The 23,276-nt window shown below is 42.0% G+C and overlaps 2 long non-coding RNA genes across 5 annotated transcripts in view; one reads left to right on the forward strand and one right to left on the reverse strand.

The window, feature by feature from the left end:
- Positions 1-8,638, forward strand: part of LOC132027936 (uncharacterized) — a 42,443-nt gene extending 33,805 nt beyond the window's left edge. Inside the window, exon 4 of the long non-coding RNA XR_009407264.1 lies at positions 8,525-8,638. This is a non-coding gene — a long non-coding RNA (uncharacterized LOC132027936). The remainder of the gene's footprint in view (positions 1-8,524) is intronic.
- LOC132027935 (uncharacterized) overlaps positions 1-11,362 on the reverse strand; it is an 86,944-nt gene extending 75,582 nt beyond the window's left edge. For all 4 annotated transcript variants that reach the window (XR_009407262.1, XR_009407261.1, XR_009407259.1 and 1 more), the window contains exons 1-2: positions 11,180-11,362; positions 2,341-2,454 (exon numbers count right to left, since the gene is read on the reverse strand). This is a non-coding gene — a long non-coding RNA (uncharacterized LOC132027935). The remainder of the gene's footprint in view (positions 1-2,340; positions 2,455-11,179) is intronic.
- Positions 11,363-23,276: the final 11,914 nt, after the last annotated feature.

A 23,276-nucleotide genomic window follows, 5' to 3' on the forward strand; every position in this document is an offset into this window, starting at 1 on the left:
ACTGAGGGTTGCTGGGGGGAGGGGGTTTGGGAGAAGGGGGTGGTATTATGGACATTGGGGAGGGTATGTGCTTTGGTGAGTGCTGTGAAGTGTGTAAACCTGGTGATTCACAGACCTGTACCCCTGGGGATAAAAATATATGTTTATAAAAAATAAAAAATTATATTAAAAAAAAAATTCTCTCTGTGGTAGAAGGATATCTGCCAATAAATGAGTCTGTTGAAAGGCCCACACCAAACCCAGCACCGCAGGCCAACCCTGACCACAGCTGAGTGGTGTGAAGAGGGCTGACAGCCGCACGGTCACCACCCAGGCTGGAGAGGAAGGCAGCGTGAAGTGTTAATGGAAAAATCCAACTTCCTTCTCTTCCAGTGAGGATGAGCAAAACCAAAATGGAACTTTCCCTCGTAAGTTTTAAAAGACAACTCTCATTTTGGATGGAAATATTGACTAGGGGTTTGCACTTCTGTGTCTTTTTACATATTTCTTTCTGTAGAAGAAATGTCTCTTGACAAGCTCATGTTTGCTTGGTAATAATTATTTGTCATTTTATGTGAGGAGTTCAGTTAGTTCTTGTGTAGGTTTCCTACAGTTTCCCTAACAGTATACCCTACACCAAGTGCCTTAAGCAACAGCAATCTGTTGTCTCACAGTTCTGGAGGTTAGAAATCTAATAGTAAGGTATATTGTAGGGTTAGTTCCTTCTGAGAACTGAGAGAGAAAATCTATGTCTTGCTCTTGCCAGCTTTTGGTGGTTTGCTGGCAATCTTGGACATTGCCCGGATTCTAGATGTAGCACCCTAATCTCTACCTTCGTCTTCACATGTCATTTCCTTCTGTGCTTGTCTCTGTGTCCGAATTTGACCTATAATAAAGACATAGTCAGATTTGGGCCCTTATGACCTCGTCTTATCTAATGATATCTGCAGTGATCCTACTTCCAAATAAGGTCACATTCAGTGCTGGGGGTTAAGACTGCGACATAAAAATTCTGGGGAGACATAATTCAGACCATAACAGTCATCAACTATTGTGCTGCACCATTCTGAAGAATGGTGTGGTGCATAAATAATGAATCTTGGAACACTGAAAAAAAAAATCAAAACTTTGATGCTAGGAATTAATGTACTTCTGAGGACAATTCCAAGGGGGCTGGTCCCCAAATGCTCGTAACAGTGACCCACACAGAGAAAATGAGGGAGGGAAAAATAGATTTAATTGTACAAACTATCTTGTATTTGTCTGAAAAAAAATGTACACACATAAAAAAAATTCAAATTCTAAACAAATCTCCATTTTCTAGGACCAAATAGGACCAAGTAGGACCAAATAATTCCAAAGAGAAATGTAGGAAAAAAAACAAACAAACAAACAAAGCCAGAATGAAGTAGGTTGTAACCAGCTGGGAAAAGCTTTGGGAGATTATGGAGAACTAAGACATCTCTCATGTCTACCAGCTTTAACTTGATGTAACACAAACATGATAAATTGATAGAGGAGATTGAAAGAATAACTAAAGCAAAAAGGAAAAGCCCATGTGGGAAGGCATATTAAGAGGTATTACCTTGATTTTAACTCAAGGAATGGTTTCTACTAGATTCATACTAGATATCCTTAGTGGCCGTAGAGTGTTTGCCCATTAATAGAGCTAACTGTTGGACTACTCTGTCAAGATGGGGATTGCAGGTTTGATTCTACCAGGTCAGCAACAGAAAAAAGAGTAATAAAATTTGACCACTAGGCCACATTGTAATCTTCATGGACACTTGTACCTTTGTCTTTGTAAGAGCCTCCCTCCAAAATAAAAGCAAAAATCAAAAATTATATTTCATGACTATGTTGGTATAAAGATTAACATGTTACTAGCACATATTAAAACAGGATTTTTTTTTTACCTCAGAAATCATTTTTTTTTACCTCAGAAATCATTTTTTTTTCCTCATTTCAAAAGCAATTAAAACATTTCTGTGGTTCCTAAAAGCATTTTCAGCCCTAGTCACTGTGCCCACTGTAACTAAGAGACAAGTCCATCCTGCCTAAAAAAACAGCAAGATGGGCTTTGGACCTCAATCCAGGTGTATGATGTACATGGTGGCAGAAAAATGAAGGATGTGGGTGGCTTCTCATAACCTCATGCATGAGGCGGGCAGTGAAGACAAAGGTGTAGTCCACTTCCTGCTTGGGAGGCAAAGTAGCCCCTCCCACTAGTAAGTGAGGTCCCGCAGGGGAGCAGTGTACTCCTCCCAACTCCATTAGCGTAGGAGTGAGGCCCGTTCCCATCCACTTCTGTAGGCCTCAGGATTAGTCTTCATTCCTCCTGTTCTGCTATCCCATTCTTACCTTCTCCATCTGTGAATGAGACAAGCAGCAGAGACAGCCCGGCAGGTCAGGTGGCTATCAGTAGCAGGGACAGTGAGAAACGAAGGTTCTCTTGGAATCTTTCAAAAGGGCATCCTGGGGGGAGAATAGAAGGTGAAAGGGAAGATGAATCCCATTTGTGAAGATTAATCTGTTCTAATCCCTTTGCTATATGTACATTTTACATTTGCTGTCATGTTTAATTCTAAGGACAATACTGCCCTGCCTGGCAGCATCCTCATGGCCTCCTGTACAGAGGAAGGAAAGAGGCTGTTAAGGGCCAGAGTCTAGATTTGAGGTTAGTTTTTCTAAGCTCTCATACCTAGATGTGGTATTTTGCTGTCTAAATTTTAAGTGACAGATCAGTTCAAGAAAATTTATAATGGAGGTCAGATAGTGCAAGGAAAAGGAAACATGTTTTTAAAATCCATCCATATCCTTGAGGAGAACATAGGCAGTAAACTCTTCAGCATCGGCCACAGCAACTTCTTTCAAAACACGTCTCCAAAGACAAGAGAAACAAAAGTGAAAATGAACTTGTGGGACTTCATCAAGATAAAACTTATGCATTGCAAAGGCAGCAGACAACAAAACAAGGAGACAACCCATGGAAACTTTGCAAATGACACTACAGATAAAGGGCTGGTATCCAAGATCAATAAAGAACTTCTTAAACTCAACACCCCAAAAAACAAATAACCACGTAAAAAAAAAAAAAGGTCAGAAGACGTGAACAGACACTTCTTCAACGAAGACATACAGATGGCTAACAGACACATGAAAAAATATTCAACATCATTAGCCATCAAGGAAAGTCAAGTCAAACCACATTGAGATAACACCTTACACCAGATAGAATGGCAAACATTGATAAGACAAGAAACAAGAAATGTTAAAGAGACTGTGGAGAAAGGGAAGAATGATCTTACACTGTTGGTGGGAATGCAAGTTGGTGCAGCCACTTCGGAAAACAGTGTGGAGGCTCTTCAAAAAATTAAAATAGAGCTCCCTGATGACCTGGCAATTAGACTATTGGGTATTTACCCCGAAGATACAGAGGTAGTGAAAAAAAGGACGATATGTACCCCAATGTTCATAGCAGCAATGGCCACAGTCACCAAATTGTGGAAAAAGTTGAGGTGCCCTTCAACAGATGAACCTTCAACACCTGGTAGAAATTCAGCTAAAGAAGATGTGGTCCATATATACAGCCATCAGAAAGGATGAATACCCAACTGTTATATCAGCATGTATGGGACTGGCGGGGATTTGCTAAGCGAAATAAGTCAAGCAGAGAAAGTCAATTATCATATGGTTTCACTTATTTGTGGAGCATAAGGAATAGCATGGAGGACATAAGAGGAAGGAAGGGAAGAAATGAAGGGGAGAATATCAGAGGAGGAGGCAAATCATGAGAGACTCTAGACTCTGGGAAACTAACTGAGGGTTTCAGAGGAGAGGGGGGTGGGGTGAGCCTGGTGATGGGTATTGAGGAGAGCACATATTGCATGGAGCACTGTGTGTTATATAGAAACAATGATTCATGGAACATTACATCAAAAACTAATGATGTACTGTATAGTGACTGACATAATTTTAAAAATTATTTAAAAAGGAAAAAGATAAACTCCCATACACAAGAGGGTGACTTTTGCAGATTGACTCAGAAGATTCAAGTATTACTCTGTGTATCTCTACAGGTTCATTCATTTTACCCACAATTACCAACAGCTTCTTTGTGACATGCCATTGACACCTAGTAGAAATTCAGCAGTGCCTGTGGGTCTGATGATTGTCCTAAGTTATTCTGCACTAATAGCTGGATGAAGAAAAAGCCCTAGTTTCCACTGCTGGACTGTGATCCTCTTTAAATTTTTATTTAAATACCAATACCTTTGCTTCAGAAAACCTGCTCTGATATTTAACACAGCCTTAAAATACCAAATACTTAAATATATTGCCTGGCTGTATGAACTCAATTAAGATCTCCTTGAGTGCATCACTTTCTTTGTTAATAAATGGAAAAAAAAAAAAAAAGCCCTCAGAAATCCTCTTTTCTCCAATATCCTATTTGTCTGTTATTTATCCCTCAAAACACTGGGTGCTAGAGAGACCTGCATTGATACTGTGATTAACTGGCTACTAAGCACAGAGTTACTGCGTGTAATTTGGTCAATTTTTCATTATTTGGTTTTCTTTATAAATAGCTTTAGTACTTTTTTCTTTTTTTTTTCTTTTCAGCGTAACAGTATTCATTGTGCTCCATGCAATACATGCCCTTTTAAAGACTTCCTTCCAAGCTCTTTTTCTTTCTTTCAACACCGTTAAATTAAATAATTTGCCTTGGTGTAAGATGTGGGTTGCTGATGCCCATTCCTCTCAACCCCTCCCCCTTTTTCTTATCATAAAATACAATTTCCTTATTCTAGTTTAAGGTGAAAGTGCCCTTAAGAGCTCTGTAAAGTATTTCATTTTCCTTAAAAGTGAGGTAGTTCAAGATATGCAGATACTTGCCAGCATAGGTCTCAACAGGAAAGAATTTTAAAATTAATCCGTGAGGGACTCCTGGATGGCTCAGTTAGTTAAGCGTCTGCCTTCTGCTCAGGTCATGTTGCAGGGTCCTGGGATTGAACCCCGCATCTGGCTGCCTGCTCGATGGGTAACCTGTTTCTCCCTCTCTCTGCTACCCACCTTGTTTGTGCGCTTTTTCTGACAAATAAATAAATAAAATCTTTTTAAAAAATTAACCTGTGAAATAATCCCCAGATGTGAAAAATACCATACAGAAGGGAAAGGATTGTCTCAACATTGTACAGGTGTGTTCTCTTCAACCTGACCTTCAGAGACCATCCCGTGACTCAGATGCCTTCTTCCCCTCACTTCTATAACCTGACTTGCCACAGTTGCTCATTTGAAGTTGAGCAACTGTGGCAGAGTTGCCCAACTCAGGCAGAGCTCATTAGACACTCTGAAAGTGTTAGACATCCACTCTGACATTATCCCTTGGTTGCTTTCAACTTATCAGCCCAAGTCAGTTGTACAAATAACTCTGCAAGTATAGTAAACTGCCATGTGGTGTTTCATATCTTTTTGACTTAGAAGATTTTCTTTAGCATAAATAACAGATCTAGTCTTTTCTCTAAAATTACATATTACATATATAGTATAGCATAATATAAAATTGTGGTGTAATAATTTATACTAAAAACTACATATTTGGTCTTCATCCTGTTTCTGGTGCAGAGCTCCTAAAACCCTTGGGCCTGCCTAAGCAATAACAATATAGTAGTGCATCTTTGAAAGTTGGCGGGAGAGTAGATCTTAAAAATTCCCATCACAGAGAACTTTGGAACTATATGATGAGATGGATGTCAACAAAACTTATTATAGTAATCACTTCCCTACACACTGTGTGTGTGTGTGTGTGTGTGTATTATGAATCATTGTGTTATGCACCTTAAACTAGTACAGTATTATATGTCAATGATATTTCAATAAAACTGGAAAGAAATTTTTAGGAAGAGCAATGGGAGCATCATTTGTTATAATATTTGGTTTCTTGTTCTTAGTGCCTGAAATAGCTACAAGGAATAAAGGTGAAAGGAATGTCTTATTACTCATCACAAACCCCTTTCCACCACATTTGAGTTTGTATTGGAGAAGTGACTTGGAAAGCCCCCAAGGATGGCACTGATTGTTGGGGGAGCCAACCACGATGAGAGAGTTGGAACTTTAAAGCCCATCCCTCAACCTCTGGGGAGATGTGAGAGGTTGAAGCTTGACTCAATCAAATAATGGCCAGCAATATAACACCCATGCCTATGTAATGAAGCCTTCATAAAAACCCAGAAGGATGGGGTTAGGAGAGCTTGTGGGTTGGTGAACATGTGGAGGTGCTGGCAGAGTGGGGCACCAAGGGAGGGCATGGAAGCTCCACACCCCTTTCTATATACTTTGCCTTATGCATCTCTTCCATCAGGTGTTCCCGAGTTCATTCTTTTATAATAGTGTATATGTGATAGGAACATAAATAGATATTCACTTAGATCTATAGATATTTTCAATTACTATGCAAATCTAACTTTGGTTTCTATTTTGGACGAGCCCTAGCTTGCCTGGGCTCTCTTGGGATGCAGGCTAGGTTGGACCAAAACTGACTGCCCAGGCCTCCACAGGGCCAGGTAATCCATTAGAATTATAATCACAGGGGCGCCTGGGTGGCTCAGTGGGTTAAAGCCTCTTCCTTCGGCCAGGTCATGATCTCAGGGTCCTGGGATTGAACCCTGCATTGGGCTCTCTGCTCGGCAGGGATCCTGCTTCCTCCTCTCTCTCTCTCTCTCTCTCTCTCTCTCTGCCTGCCTCCCTGCCTACTTGTGACTCTGATCTTTGTCAAATAAATAGTCTTTAAAAAAAAAAAAGGAATTATAATCATAGATGAAGGTTATGAATATAGTATTAGTGGATATATACTTGGCTAGTAATTTTCATCCTATTTAATGTCATAACTCAACCTACTTTGGTTTGACTTTTGGACGCTGTCTTAACTCCTCCACTTTACCCAATATAATATGTGATAGACCCTCTTTTAATTCAAATGAATTAAAACTGTTTCCTGAGAATTTCATGAATTCTCATTTAAGGTCATTAAGAATCCATTTAATTTCTTCAAATCTTAGAATGTTAGTGTCAACTTTGTATTTATCCATGATGCATGAGCGTCTGAAAACTTAGTTCACAGGCTAAGATAGCAAACTTTCCCAATAGTTGGTTAGAAATTGATCAGCAGGAAGTCAGGGTTGCATGCTGGATTTGTCCCACTCCTCACTCTGTCAAGCCCACTTGGTTGCTTCTCTGTGCCACCCTTCCCAGCTAACTCCCTTCAGGTTTTCTAACTCCCTTGAAAGGAAGTATGTATTGTTCCAGGTCTCAGGTATGAGGATCACTTAGTCCCAGCATCCTAGTGGATCACCTACATTAACCAATCCCTTCAAGTTCCTCACTTATATTTCCCCTTTCTTTTTAAAATGAGTACCTAATCAAATACGGTTGACTCTTGAACAATGCAGGGATTAGGGGCACAGACTCCCACCCGCCATTCAGCCAAAACTTTTGACTCCCCCAAAACTTAACTACTAATAGACTGCTGTTGGCCTTTGGAAGCACTTTCAATGATGTTGAGTCCATTAACACATATTTTAAATGTTATGTGTATTATATACTATATTCTTCAAATAAAGCAAGGTAGAGAAAAGCAAATGTTATTAAGAATTAGAAGAGAAAATACATTTACCACAAGTGCAGTGTATTGATGAAAAAAAAAATTCACATGTAAATGGTCCTGCACGGCTCAAACCTGTGTTGTTAAAGAGTTGACTGTAATCATTCATTATTGTATGGTATGTAGATTTCTTGAAAGTATGTGTGTTTTGAATGTAGATGAACATTTATAAAGAAACTTTTTAAAATCAGGCGAATTTGGAGGATATGAGAGAAAACACCTGTGCTAACTGAATTGGGAAACCTTGAAAGTAAGAGAGTCATCTGCCTGCAGCAAAAGATAGATTGAATTTTTCCCCAAAGCAATGATTTTTATGAAAAGCAGACCTTTCATAAAATGATGGGAGCTGTAGGTATGTTTCACTTGTCTCCCCGTTTCCATGTAGGCCTGGACATACAGACTTATCTTTTTTCATGAGTAAATTAATAGATATTTAAACACTCTAGGTTGATTCCCTTCAGATTGTTTAACTTAGCCCATTTATAGGTGCTAAGTCATTATTTCATTGCATTCTTTTAGTGTTTTGAGAGTTTTTGGTTGTTGTTTTTAATGAAAGACACAGAAGGCTTGAGCCTCTCTAGAAGAGAGGAGGACTCCTTTCCCTGGGATAATATGTGGGGGCATGAGTTTAAATATTCGCCTCTCTCTCAGTGTCACAGCTTGAGAATATGTTTGCTCTGACCGTAATAGGATGGCACCCCCAACTGTGATCCCCTCTACCCCGTGAGGACCAAAGTGTAGCTAATGAGAATCAAACTAATGAAAAACAGGATTTTGGTGTTGCTGGAATATGGAGAAAAAATGTGGAGTCTAAAAAGAATATTTCTCCCAGCCAAGACAGCATTGAAGAAACTCGTTATTTTCCATCTGCCTATTTCTTATTCTCAGGGTGAAGTGAAAGCAAAGTTTTAAGACTTTTTCTCCACTGCAAAATAAATAGACTTCAGAAAATGCCCATCTAGAGAGTAAAGCAATTAAGAACTCTCTAGCTGTGAGGATCCAGCCCCAGCTCGACTTACAGCAACGATTTCATTGCTTTGCATCAAGATGTGCTTGCGAATCAACCTGCTCTGATCAGCCAACATGCTGAGGGGCATGACATGTTAATAAATAAATAAATTTTCAAGCTGTCGTAAAATGGCCTTTGTAATTATAAACATGGGAAACTTTCTGAGATGCAAGTGGATGGTAAGTGGCTCAGTAACACAAGGTCTGAGCAGTTGGTGTGCTTTGAGATTGGAAGACCTCCGGAAAATTAAATCGACCAAAAGACCATCGCCATTTGTTTCAGAGGCTTGACGTCTCTTGAAATCTTTTTCAGCTCGCTAGTTTGGAAATACGGAGAGGTTTGAACTCATTTTATGCAAGAAGCGTTTGTAGGCTACTGTCTAATATCATGGCAACTTAAGCAATTTTTTGAGCCAAAACCACTCTTTAGAAAGCTTAACTGCTACTTTAAAAAGACATGTGAGGGGCGCCTGGGTGGCACAGTGGGTTAAGCCGCTGCCTTCGGCTCAGGTCATGATCTCGGGGTCCTGGGATCGAGTCCCGCATCGGGCTCTCTGCTCAGCAGGGAGCCTGCTTCCTCCTCTCTCTCTCTCTCTCTCTGCCTACTTGTGATCTCTCTCTGTCAAATAAATAAATAAATAAATAAATCTTTAAATAAATAAATAAATAAATAAAAAGACATGTGAAAGGTATTTATACCTGTCTTAATGTATGGTACCCAGGAAATTAGTAATTGCTAATTAGTTTATTTAAATTCATTAGATGTTTACTCAGTGGCTCTATGAGCCTAGTCTCAGGCTATGTACTTTAAAAAAATTCACATTACATATGTTGCCTTATCTATGCTTCCTGGGAAGCAAGATTATGGACATAGTTTTATATGAAAACACTTGTTTTCAAAGCACCAGATAGGGATGACTGGGTGGCTCAGTCGGATAAGTGTCTGCCTTAGGCTCAAGTCCTGAGTCCTGGGATCGAGTCCCGCATCAGCCTCCTTGTTCAGCGGGAAGCCTGCTTTTCCCTCTGCCTGCCACTCCCCCTGCTTGTGCATGCACTCTCTCTCTTTCTCTCTCTCTCTGTAAAATCGATAAATAAAATCTCAAAATATATGTATATTTTAAGAAATTAAAATAAAAAATAAAAGCACTAGGCAGCCTGCATTAAAGTCCCAAATTGATTTTCATCAAGTTCTGAAATGTGATGTAGACAAAGCAATAGAGATAGTTAGCAGCTGACAGGTTTGTGTTACAAGAAAGTATTTAAGTAGGCAGTATAGATGGTTTAAGAATATTTATAGGCCCAGAAAAGATTGCTAGAACTTAGGTAGCTATAGACAGTTGGAACAGAAATACATAGTTTATAGCAAAGAAGAACCACCAGTGAATTTATAAATTATATCCCTGCTTACATTTTACAAATCATGCATGGATCACGCATTCGTCATTGGTGAGGTTAACAAATCACTTAGTATCTCTCAATGATTTATAAATAGTAGACTATGCCTTCCTGGATATGTATATTATCTTCGAGGTTGGCTCACTCACTAAGCAGCTGTTTTTCTCACCACGGGCTGTTAACACATGTAGGTGACATTACCTGCTAGATCACGATGTGAGCTCTCTGGATGCTTGGGCAGGATCAGCTATGTGATTTGTGAAGCCCAGTGCAAAATGAAAGTGGGGTCTTCCTGTTCAAAAATTATCACCAAGAATTTCAGGGTAGTGATAGCAGAGCACTAAACTAAGCCCGAGACCTTCTTACTAAAAGGCCCTATGTGTGTGCATGAGTCCCACACCCGTGAAGCCAGACCTGTCCATGGGGACAGGCAGATGAGTGTGTGTTTCAGGCAGAGCTTTCCAGTATTGGCACATTCCAGGGATGTGCTGATCATGGGTGAGACACCAGTTAATGGTCGTGAATCCTGACATAGATATATCGAGTTACAACATGTATATAATAACTTTGTATAATATTTATCTGACATTATAGTCACACCGATATGTATCTAAATAAATATGTAAAAGAGAGTTCTGGAAATTTTTGGTATGATAGCCTTGGGCAAATTTACTAGAAGAAGATCAATTGTTGCTATCTATAAATGATACTATCCATCATGTTACGCATCGTTCAACAAATATTCTCTTGGCACCTACTCTGTGCCAGATGATCTCTGTGGTGTAAGGATATAACAGAGAACAAAATAAACATAATAGCTGCTCTCAGAGAGCTTTTATATTATTGAATTTCTGAAATTTTTACTAGTTTGCTCAAGCTTTACTTTGTATTTTTGCTTTCATGTTGAAACCCCTGGCTTTCTGGCTTTATTAAGACCAGAAGTTATTCTTGTCACTATTTAGAACTGAGTAGAACCAGGACTCCCTGGTTTAAAAGAATGCACGGAAAGTCTGCCCTTGAGAGGTTTCCAAGCTGAGGACACTCCTAGGAGCACTTCCCATGAGGCCAAAAGGCTGATTTACTTTCAGCAATTCATGGGAAAGAAGACAGTCCCCTTATCTTTGGTCAGAGGCTGCTTACCAGAATCCTGAGTGTCAAAGGATTGCCCTGAAAGTCAACAGCATCCATCTTCTGGAAATCCAACAGCATCCATCTTCCAGAAATCCACAATCCTTGCTTTTCACCCTTTCAAAGAATTTACTGGTCTGGTTTGGCCTTTCTTTGCCACATTCCATTCCAGAACCCCAGCTAAAATGTTCTCAAGGGCCGACCAGAGGTTCCTCCTCCTTTCTCTGTGTTGGTACAACTTGACCGCTGCTTGACAGCTTGACATCAAGGTCAACTGGAGATTGGGAACAGTTATGTAACTGCATTGTAAATTGAATTAGTGCTGTACACGAGCCCAGACCAAGTAACCGGGGCAGCTCCAGGCTGCAGCGTGTCCCCGGGGAGACGGCATGGGAGGAACTGCTTGCCTTTGCTGGGGAACGGGGTAGAAGAACACAACGCATCTCTCGCCAGCCCCTTCAAAGCCTGGCCAGGCTGCTGCCCTGTCCCATTGGGGGAAGACAGAGGCATGAAGTGGGAGACGGTGTCAGTGTGGCAGGCAGGCACTGAGAGACTGCAGCATACATAGGATACATGTACTTAAAATGAGAAAACGGAATTATTTTTCATATCAGAAAAGACATCCCCCAGAGAAGAGAAATAAGGTTTCCTCATATGGAGGAATAAAGCCCCTGGCAATCTTCTGTGCATGGGAGGATGGGCAAGAGAGCAGAGGCAGGACCATCCTCCTCCTACCAGGGATTGGTTCTGGAGAGAATGTGTGCCCACAAGTCTTAAAGGCTAGGGCTGAAACATCTTTTAATACCTTTGATGACCTGGGACATTCTCCCCCAAAGTAAGATGTCATATGACACAGAGGGGAAAATAGTGTGCGGGTTTTCTTTACAGGCAAATGAATATAGAAATAACTTTTATTTTATTTTTTTAAGATTTATTTATTTATTTTTGGAGAGTGGCGAAGGGGCAATGGGAGAGGGAGAGAGTCCTCAAGCAGACTTCCTGCTGAGCACGGAGCCTGATGCTGGGCTCCATGCCAGGACCCTGAGATCACGACCTGAGCCAAAATGAAGATTCAGATGCTAAACCCAGTGAGCCACCCAGGTGCCCCTACAGAGGTACCTTGTGAAAAAGAAGAAAAAAAAAAGTGGTACCATGAACTTCATGGCACAATTAGACACATCAACCTGATTAATTACTACTCTATCAATGATCTGCCATGACCTTGGTATATGCTAACATGGCCATCCTTAGAAGAAGGTGAGGAGAGGCAGAATAACGGAAAGCTGAGAGCTTGGCCTGAGTAGTCCACTAATGGGACCTGACCACAGACCTCGTACTAAGTGCTTAATGTGTGGACAGGTTCTTAAACCCCGTCTAAGCTCCATCTTCCTCATCTGTAAAAGGGAATCCTGACAGTACCAAACTCAAAGGGCCTTCATGAAATTATATAAAGTCTAATGAGTTAGTATTTGAAAATTAGTAGCATGAAGACTTGCTAATACTAACAACAATAGCTTATAGTTATTGGATGTGCTAAGTGGTTTACAGGTATTAACCCATTTATTTTTCATAATAATCCTGTAAAAGACGGAAGTTTAGTAAATTTCCCCAGGTTGTATGCTATCTGGTAAGTGGTCGAGCCAGGAGGTAAAGGCAGCCAGTGGCTTTAGTTTTCGGGTTCTAAGGTTGAATGAATGAAGGCATTTGGGCTCGTGAAGGGGCAGAAGGGGCAAGGTGAGAACAGAAGAAGATAAGGTCCCAGGATACGTTTACTTCCCATAACTCTACAAATTGTAAGTGTGAGACTCAATTAAAATGACCCCGAAATGGGTGAACATTAATTATATGGGCCAGTCTCCTTGACTGGTTATTCTTCTTTGAGTCCATTATAGGTTCATGACTCCCTTGGATCCATCTTTAGCTCCTTCTGTTCTCTGTCTGTACGTTTTGCCTGAGTGAGCCTTGAAACCATCACGTTTCTACCTTCAAGATATTTCCATCTGCCTACTTGCTACCTTGGCTCATCTTCTCTCCTCACGTGAGCCCTTTCCTCGTGCTCATCCCTCCGACAAAGGCCTGGATATCTTTGTAACCACCCAACAGAGCCTAACCAAGTTTCCTACCAACAATGGAGGAACATCACCATTTTTGCTGATCTTCAGCAGCCCTGAAATATTTTGGTCGTGTGGCAGGTGGGAAATGGGGTTTCACTTCTTTAACTGGCATCTTCCTGATTCCTAACAAGGTCAGAACCTGTCTTTCAGTTAGGTACATTTCCTTCTGCATGGACCCCCTGTCCTTCAGATCTCCAGAGTGTTAGTCTTAGTTTTAGGAGAAATTTTTGGTATAATAGGGTACTAAAGATATTATTTCAGAAATAATATCTACTGGTAATACCTACTGGTGATCTCTCTTTCTCTGTCAAATTAAGATAATTGTGTAACAAAAACATTTTCCAGTATATTTTAAAATTTGCTTATATCTTTTCCCACAGCATATCTTAAAATTTTATGTATCCAAATAAGTGCTTCTCTTAATGAATCATCCTTTTTACCTCTTCCAAACTTGTTTCCAATTCATGACTATACAAGCACAACCTCCCCAATTTTCTGGTCATATTTTTATTGTTTTATTTGCACTTACTTATTTATTATTTATTTTTAAGTAGGCCCCATGCCCAGCATGGAGCCCAGTATGGACCTTGAACTCAAGACCCTGAGATTGAGAACTGAGCTGAGATCAAGAGTCAGATGCTTAACTAACTGAGCGACTCAGGGTCCCCTGATTTGTTTTATTTTTAAAATTTAGAAACATGATCTGTCCAATTTTTATATGTAGTATATTGTAGTTATCCCATTTTTCCCTTCTAGGTATTTCAGCAGTATTCATTAAGTAAATGTGACTTTTGCATGAAGTAAAATATCATCTTGGCCCTATATTAAGTTTCCATGCATGCTTGGATCTATTTTCTCTTCCCTATTCAGACCCATTCTTCCACACCTCTTTGGGGGTTATTGTCATAGCTGTATATGTATAATGATATTCAGTTTTACTATCTGGCAGGGCCAGTACCCCAGAGGGATTTAGCTGCCCCTGTCTGTTTTCCACCAGAACCAGGGTCCTATAGACACACCCTCTGAGTGTATGCCGAAGTGGCAGCATTCTCTGTGTGAGCATGAGCAGACAATAGTATTCTTTTGCCTTATCCCTGGAATGGGACAAAATGACCAAAAAATAGAGAAATTTAAGAGGCCCTGTTGTATCGTAGTTCAGTGCCTGAACTCTGGATCCGATTGTCAGGTTTGCGTTCTCACACCAACACCCATTAGCTCTGTGCCTTGGACAAGACACAGCTCTTACCTAACCTCAATACCCCTTATTACAAAAAGGGAGTGCCTCAAAGTACTCAACTACCTGGGCTTGGAGTTAAGATTAGATGAGTTAGTACATGGGGCGGCTGGGTGGCTCAGTGGGTTAAGCCTCTGCCTTTGGCTCAGGTCATGGTCTCAGGGTCCTCGGATGGAGCCCTGGTCTGCTCTCTGCTCAACAGGGAACCTGCTTCCACCTCTGTCTCTGCCTGTCTCTCTGCCTACTGGTGATCTCTCTTTCTCTGTCAAATAAATAAATGAAATCTTAAAAAAAAAAAAAAAATGAGTTAGTCCATGGAAAAGCTCTCAGCACAGCACCTGGCCATTAGCAGGTGTGCCACCAGTGTTAAGTGTTACTGTTGACTATTCTGCCACTCATAATGCCTGGCACAGGGATACTGCAGGGAAACAGGCAAGGAAGCTGCTCCCGTGGCTCTTCCACAAACCAAGTAGGTCAACAAGAGAAGCACAGTTTGGGAAAGTGCTATGGAGAAAACAAATGGCAAGGTAATAGTGACCGAGAAAATGCCTCTCTGGGGAGGTGACAGTTCTGTGACTCCCCAAGGAGCCATCAATAGGACAGGAGTCCCCAGAGCAGGGAAAGGAGGGGCAAAGTTCCTGAAGGAGAAAGGAGCTCACTGTGTTGAGGAAACAAAGTGAGAGCTGGAGTGGTTTGAGAATAGTAACAGGGGTCTTGTCTAGGCTAGAGCCAGGCTTGCCTACTTCTGGTGAGTAGAGGAAGGCAACACGCATCTCACACAGCTCTGTTTTAATCCATTGGTTTACACTGGGCCTGAGGAGCATCCTGGAATTGAAGCCTGTTCGTTGTTGGGATTCAGGCATCAGGTGTGTTAAATAGATGGAGGTAGGCCCACCAAGAGAAGAAAATTTTATTTATTTGAGAAAGAGAGAGTGAGAGAGAGAGAACACGAGTAGTGGGGAGGGGTAGAAGCAGGAGAGGGAGAAGCAGTTACCCCACCAAGCCGGGACCCTAATGCAGGACTTGATCCCAGGACTCGGGGACCATCACCTGAGCCAAAGGCAGATGCTTAAACTACTGAACCACCCAAGTGCCTGGGAAGAAAATTTAAGAAAGTGAACCTAAACTGGAAATAAACCTGAGCACTGCAGAAAAAGGAAGGTTCCAGGTTAATGTTAAAGGACACCATAGGGGCACCTGGGTGGCTCAGTGGGTTAAGCTTCTGCCTTCCCCTTAGGCCATGATCTTGGGGTCCTGGGATGGAGTCCTGCATCAGGCTCTCTGCTCAGCAGGGAGCCTGCTTCCTCCTCCTCTCTCTCTCTGACTGCCTCTCTGCCTACTTGTGATCTCTCTGTCAAATAAATAAATAAAATCTTTAAAAATAAATAAATAAAGGACTCCATAAGTCATTTTGACCCAGACACACGTGTTGGGTTTGCTTACCTGAAAGGTAGATGTACCCCTGAAGACTTGGGGCATTAAATACCATGGCATATTGGGATCCAAACATCCCTCCTGGGGACCCTATCCCAGCACCAAGCTAAACTTGGTGAGTGTCGCCATCACACATTGTAAGAGCAGTGACAAGATCTCCAGCCCTGGGGCAGAGCCACACTCTTCCAGTTTCACCACATTGGGCACCACTGATTAGCAGCTCTATGGAAGCATCTGTCACAGTAAGAATAAAGTTTGAGAATAAAGTTTTAACTTCAGAGACTCCAGCACACTGGTTTGGCTGGCCAGCATTTGGAAGAAATGGTGAAGTCTGATTTAAGCACACATGAGCATATCCCCATGAATTCCTAGAAGTGTTTATAGAGGGGTCTGTTGGACTGGCCTTCTCAGTTAAGCAGGTGGAAATTTGGAACCACCGTACACATTTCAGGCAACTTAAATTTATCTATATTTCATAGTTGAACTGAGAATCATTATGAAATTATTTCATCTATGAAAAGATGAAAACTATCAGGCCATCCTGTTTTCCTTTAAAAACAAGGGATTTGTTCAATCTCATCTTCAGTTTGTCTCCCTACTGTCTTCCTAGGAAGTGATTATGAGAAAGAGAGGTTGACATTTTAAAAATAAACCAGAAGCATAATTAGTGTTTTATCTGAGTTACATAAGGATGACCTACCAGATACCCTATGGAATGGGTACTACTTTGCTTCCGATAGAAACCCACCCACTTCACTGCACTCCCACACTTGGTTTGTGGTACGAAATCTAAAATGAATGTAACAGAGTGGCATGGCATGGAGACATATGTTATTACTAAAATTGTTTCTCAGGTATCAATGCCCTGTGTGAACCCTACAGATTTCAATGCTGAAGGAAAGTAGGAAAAGCCAGAGACATGTTAAATATTGCACTACCACCTGAGGCCTTTTCTTTTTTAAAATTTTCAACGGGGATCAAATGTATGTTTAGACCTTCACCAGACAACAGCTTTTCTCTTTCTCTGTAGGTTCCTGCCAATACTTCTAGCAATGAGACAGCAGGTCATTGCCAGGTTTGTGTGGGAAATCTGGGGGGAAGTGGGAAAGGGGAGGACAAGCCAAGTCTTATAAGGTGTGATTTAATTTTAAAAATGCTTATGCTGCTCTTTATAAGAATATCCATTTAACTGGATTTCTTTCTTGCTGACAAAAGAGGCAATTGTTGTGTATAAAATAAATCTGATTAAAACTCTTTCTCTGTTCCTTTCAAGGTAAAGGATGCAGAGCCCAGAATCAGAACACATTTGGATCCCTAGTGTGTGCAAATGATTGTTGATGGCCTGTCTGGTGCCAGGACCCACGGAAGGTTCTTGTACAGCCCTGTGAAAGTAGAGGTAATGGAAAGCTTTTCCTTAGGCATAAAAAGTTTATTTTCTTTCTCATTCTCTTTCACAGTGCTAGCTATTACTTTGTAATTTTCTTGGCATTTTGTTGGCAGCCCAAAATGACAGAAATAATATCCCTTGCTTACAGTGTGCAGTTCGGATTCATTTTGTGTGGCTCAAGTCCCCACATATAATAAAGGCAGCAGCTGCTAGACCATACGCATAGGTCTCAGCTAGAGCAAGTTCCTTTAAGCAAGTTCTTAATCAGAAAGCAGAGCAAGTTCAGACCCCTTTCCTTTCCTCTCTCCCAGCAGGGTTTTTAGAACACAGCCAATAGCAAGGAATGAACACAGTTTTAGTAATGATCACTGACATTCTCTTCTCTTCAGCACCCAACTGAGTAAACAACCTCTTTCAGGCCAGTCAAGTACCATTTCCTATAATCCTATCTGCATGGTGTTATCTGGACAGTGGGAGATCAGGAGTCATAAATGCAGGGCAAAGTATGCAGCCTGAGATAACCAAGTGTTGGAGAATGGGTGCAGGCTCTCAGGGTGTGGGTCAGGTGTGAGGAGCTGCCGAGAGCCAGGGACCATTAAGTCAATGGTTGAGTCAAAGAAATCCAGGCAGGCCCACGGAGGTCCAGGTGTATGTGGACACGAGTGGTCAAATGAAGGGATGGACTTCAAACCAGGAGGCACAAATGGTAACAAAGAAGGTGCCGGATGTCTGAGTAGACAGTCACGAGTCAGGGGACCCGGGGTGGCCAGAAGAACACAACGAAGCCAATGTGAGAGCTGCTTGGCTTCGATATCAGATGCCACCTCTTAGCAGCCAAAGAACTTTGATGTGCTGCTTCTGTTAAGCAAAGGAAGGAGAGCCTTGTGCGGCTTGCCTAGAGCCTTCAGAGGCGGACAAGCAAATTAGATCGTGATGCCGAATATGGCCTTGCCTGGGAAAATGCCTTCCTGAAAGTATAAAGTGTGAGTTCATGCCCTCTTCACTTAAAGTAGTTAATGAGTAATGAAGTTATGGAAAAGCCTAAACCCTGCAGTCCCATGACTGCCTTTCAAAGTGGCCATATTTAATAGACCATAGCCCAGGTAAATGCAGTGACTTACCCCAGGAGACAGACCCAGGGACAGGACAGAAGGCTTCACACCCACTGTTTATCCCATTTGGCACAATTTAAGACTTGAGCCAGCTAGGTTAATCCTGTTAACTCAGAATCCTTTAGATCGTGTCTAAAGGGAGATCCATCTGCGGTCACGAGTTTTGGGTCTATCTGTGAAGGGCTCCCCTTGGTGGGGAGACAGGGTGGGAGATGCCAGTCTTCACCAATGCCCTCATTCCTACAAGCCGACGCACCTGGTAAGGCACTCACAAGCCTGGTATGAAGCCTGACCCCTGGAAGCCTGAGAGTCATGCTCAAGATAGCTTGAGCTCCAGATGTCATGTGTGTGCCAGTATTAGAGAAAGTGGTGGCAAGTGTCCCGGACACAATCTGTGCTATCTGGATGACCGATAGGAATAACAGATAAAGTCCCTTAATTGGGCACAGTGACTATGATTTTACAAGATAGCCATTTATAAGTAACGGAAGAGAGTAAGAGGTAGTTTGTGGGTGATTTTGAGTGATAAAATAATACTGATCATGATGCTCTGATGATGGTTCTAAGTAAGTCAATTAATTAGCATATAGTGTATTAATAGTTCCAGAGGTAGAGTTTAGTGATTCATCTGTTGTACACAACACCCCGTGCTTATTCCATCAAGTGCCCTCCTTAATGCCCGTCACCCAAATACCGCATCCACACCCACCAAACAAACATCGGTTTGTTTCCTAGAGTTCAGGGTCTCTTCGGGTTTGTCTCCTTCTCTGATTTCATCTCATTTTATTTTAATTAGAAGAAGGAGGAGAAGATATGAAAGAGGAGACACACAGAATCTAACTTAGATTTGGTCAGCTAAACAAGCTGGAATTCATCTTTGGGGTAGGAAGGTATGTGGCTCCCCGGGGGCAGGGACCAGATCTTTGTTCTGACTTCATCCCCGGAGTCTGGCCCCGGACATGGCTCTGTAGAGATGTGCTATTAGCGTTACAGAACAGGATGAACTGGTGACTGTGACCCACGACCGTGCCAAGGAGGGTGTGCCATCAGCGCGAGTTGCATCTCACTGGCGGCAGAGTCTGTGGCGAGGACTTGAGATAAACTGCGGTCTGGACCCGGTCCATCCTTACCTCGCTCATTTTTTTGAGGCAAGCAGTTTTTGCCTCATTGATTTTCACTGCTCATCGGGTTCCATTAGCCTTTCATGAGTGACGGCTTCATTCCCTTCCCACATACTCTGTCTCCCAAATGACCTTTCTTCGTGTCATTAGCATGGACCGTGATTGTGGGGTATCAACGGAATGTGGCGTTTCCAGCAGGGCCTGCTGGCTGGCAAGTACCGCTCGGCTCTGTCACCCGGGTACTCACAGGGAGGAAACAGCAATTCTGATTACAAAGAACAAAGAGCCCTGGAGGTCACACTGACATTCGAGTTCTCGTCTCTTTCTCTCACTCTTTCATTCTCTCTCATGCACACACACTTTTAGGCTAGAATGCCCTTCTGTACCACTTTACAAAAAAACCCCAACCTGTTCTTTCTCCCGAATTCACTTTCCTGCTGGAATCCCTCTCGCCCCTTCCACAAAACTTAAGGCCCAGGATCACCTGTGACCCCTTGCTTTGAGCTTCCCCACATCAGACCAGGCACCAGAAGCCAGCCAGGCTCTCCTGGAGAAATAGCGCAGGAGCCCTCCCTCTGTCTTTGGCCGTGGCCACCACTCCAGTGTGGCTCCTGTGATCCTTCACTAGGACCTTGCCCCCTACTTCTTTCCTGGGCTTCAGACTTTTCCATCTTTCCAACTCCTCCTCTCTGGGGACTGTGAGGGTACAGAGTGGAAAGGTTATGGGGGAATACAGACTCCGGTCATGATAGCAAACGTTTATTGAACTTTCTTTGTGCCAGGCACCAATATTGACATGACCTCATTTGATCCTCACAGATACCCAAAGGTAGGTGCTATAATTATCTCCATTTGACAGTAAGAGAGCTGATGCTAAGAAATTTTAAGTGACATATAGGTCCCAGCAGAACTGGGACCCAGCTCTTCTGTCTCTGAAATCCTTATGGTTTTTATTACAACCATCCATCTACCTTTCTAGTTGCTCAAGAGCAGGGCTTCAGAATCACCCGGAGGGCTCATGAGAACCACCTCAGCCCCATAAACCCCTTCTGATTCACTACACCTGGGATGAGGCAAGAGTTTGAGAATTTGCATTTCTAACAAGTTCCCAGGTGAAGCTGACCCAGGGACCACGCACGGAGCCAGAACTGAGGGTGGCATTTGTTTGGAGCCCTCGCTCCTTAGGCACAGCATGCACAGCTCAAAATTCACGTGTTCCCACTGGTTTCAAGTGCGGGGCTGTGTGTCTGTGGGTCACACACGTAATCTCAATACACCTCACTTGCCTTTTCTATAAAATGGGAATGTTGGTGGATTCGAAATCATGTGTATAAAGCTCTGAGCTCTGTCACTGGTACAGAGAATTCAATAAATTACAGCTGTTTACAGGTATCTGTAATGATCCCTCTTATTTTATTTCTGCCTTTGATTTTCTCTCTCTCTTACTGCCTTAGACACTTTGCACTTATATTTCTCACATCTGAATGTTCTTCTCCAGATCTTTGCATACCGCACCCTCCCTACTCAGCTTTCCACTCGGATGGGCCACCTCATGCCCCCATGCACATGGGCATCGTTTATTTGAGGGGTACACTGATCCGATTTTTGGAATGATCATTAATCAATTCAGGTTCTTATCCTACAGGTTTCAGTTTGGGATTTTAAGATAATTATTCATTTTACTTTTTTAAAAGATTTTATTTGAGAGAGAGAAAGGAAGAACGCATGTGCGATAGCCCGGGAACGCAGGAGCAGGGGGAGGGGCAGACTGAGAAGCAGACTCCACCCTGAACAGGAAGCCCACTGGGGCTTGATTCTTGGACTCCAGAATCATGACCTGAGCTGAAGGCAGAGGTTTAACCAGCTGAGCCACCCAGGCGCCCCAGACAACGATTTATTTTCCTAAGTTTTCAAATACATTGGGATACACACATTGACTAGTATGATACTAACAGTTTCCATTTCTACCTATCTGTATAATAGCTGTTTCACATCTCATTTTTTCTTTGCACCTTCTCTTATTTTTGTTACTCATTCTTTCGAGGTTTGCCTATTTAATTAGTCCTTGAAAACCCTCTTTCTGGTTCAGTCTTTGTTTTCTATTTATTTCCTTAGTTGATTTCATTTCTTTCTTCCTTCTCTCCCCTACCACCCTTTAAGTTGGATGCATAGATCCTTACTAGTGTTCTTCCATTTCTTTAAAGAGCCTTTACAGCTGTACATGTCCTCTGAATTTCACGTATCTTACACTCATGGTGGCTTGTTTCTCATGTGTCTTTCAATATATTTGAGCTATTTGAGCAACCTAAATCTGCTGGAATTCAGGAGGGCCTCAAATCAGACGCAGCAGAGGATTTTCTCTGGTTTTGGCCAGGTGCCCAGGGCACTGACTATCCTGGGTTAATTTCTCGGTTTAGGGTTTCCCAACTTACGCAGGTGGTACACATTTAAACCTCAAATCCACACAAGGGCAGGGCTATGCTGCTGAATTCTCAGGACGGACCACTTTTTTTTTTTTTTTTTTTTTTGGCCTCCTCCTGGATTTAAAGCCAAGACAGAAATTCTTTCATCACCTCCTTCAGAAGGTAGGTGGAATGTTTCCTCTCCCATCCTTTCAGTGAGTGGGTAGCACTTCAGGAGCCCTGAGCTTGTGTGGTTTCTCAGTTCCCATGCTCTTCCTTGCAAAGGCTGCTCCGTCTTTGTCTCCTCTAACTCATGAAGCCATTAAAATGCCATATTGGTAGATGGCCTCAGGGAGGTTCAGTGCTCGTGTTATTGGAAATAATTGCTGGCTTTTTTATATTTGGTGTCTAGGGGTTTTCCTTACTGTGTTGCTAGTTTGGCTATGCATGCCTCAAGAAAAAAAAAAAAATCTGTACCCTTTCAAAACCATGAATGTGTGTCGAGGTATAAAAAGAGGTTATTTTCAGGGCGCCTGGGTGGCTCAGTGGGTTAAGCAGCTGCCTTCGGCTCAGGTCATGATCTCAGGGTCCTGGGATCGAGTCCCGCATCGGGCTCTCTGCTCAGCAGGGGCCTGCTTCCTTCCCTTCCCCTCTCTCTGCCTGCCTCTCTACCTACTGTGATCTCTCTCTGTCAAATAAATAAATAAAATCTTAAAAAAAAAAAAAAGAGGTTATTTTCAGACTGGTTTACCTTATTATCCGAAATTGAGTTAACCTTACTCACTCTTTAGCACATACTGTCTTTTGTCTTCTCAGTGATACTTACCCATACCTTAATTTATGCTATTTATCCATATGTTTATTTTCTGTCCCTCCTCTCCCAGATAAAGATAAATGATTTCGTGACAGGGACTCTCTTATCTCCTGGTACATTTGATTATCTGGAATAGTTGCTGGCATAGAGAAGAGTCAGTAAGAATGTGTTGATTAACCTACAGATACATCGTGGAGTGTTCAAACACTGGACTGCAGCCTATGCAAACTTTTTAAATAACTGTATTAAAATTAATGGTATAAAAAGTATCTATGAATCATTAAGGTAGAAAAACAGATTACAAACCACCTGTATAATATGAATCCCATTATAAACTACTTGTGTACATTCCTTATGTGTGTGTGTGTGTTTAAAACTATCTGGAAGGATACACAGACACAAACAGAAACAAATTAACTATTTATTGCTGGTTAGCGGGCTTTTACATAATTTTTTTTTCTTTCTTAGTATTTTACACCAAGCACATCTGC

This window comes from Mustela nigripes, chromosome 12 (genome assembly GCF_022355385.1).
Source record: "Mustela nigripes isolate SB6536 chromosome 12, MUSNIG.SB6536, whole genome shotgun sequence".
NCBI lineage: Eukaryota > Metazoa > Chordata > Mammalia > Carnivora > Mustelidae > Mustela > Mustela nigripes.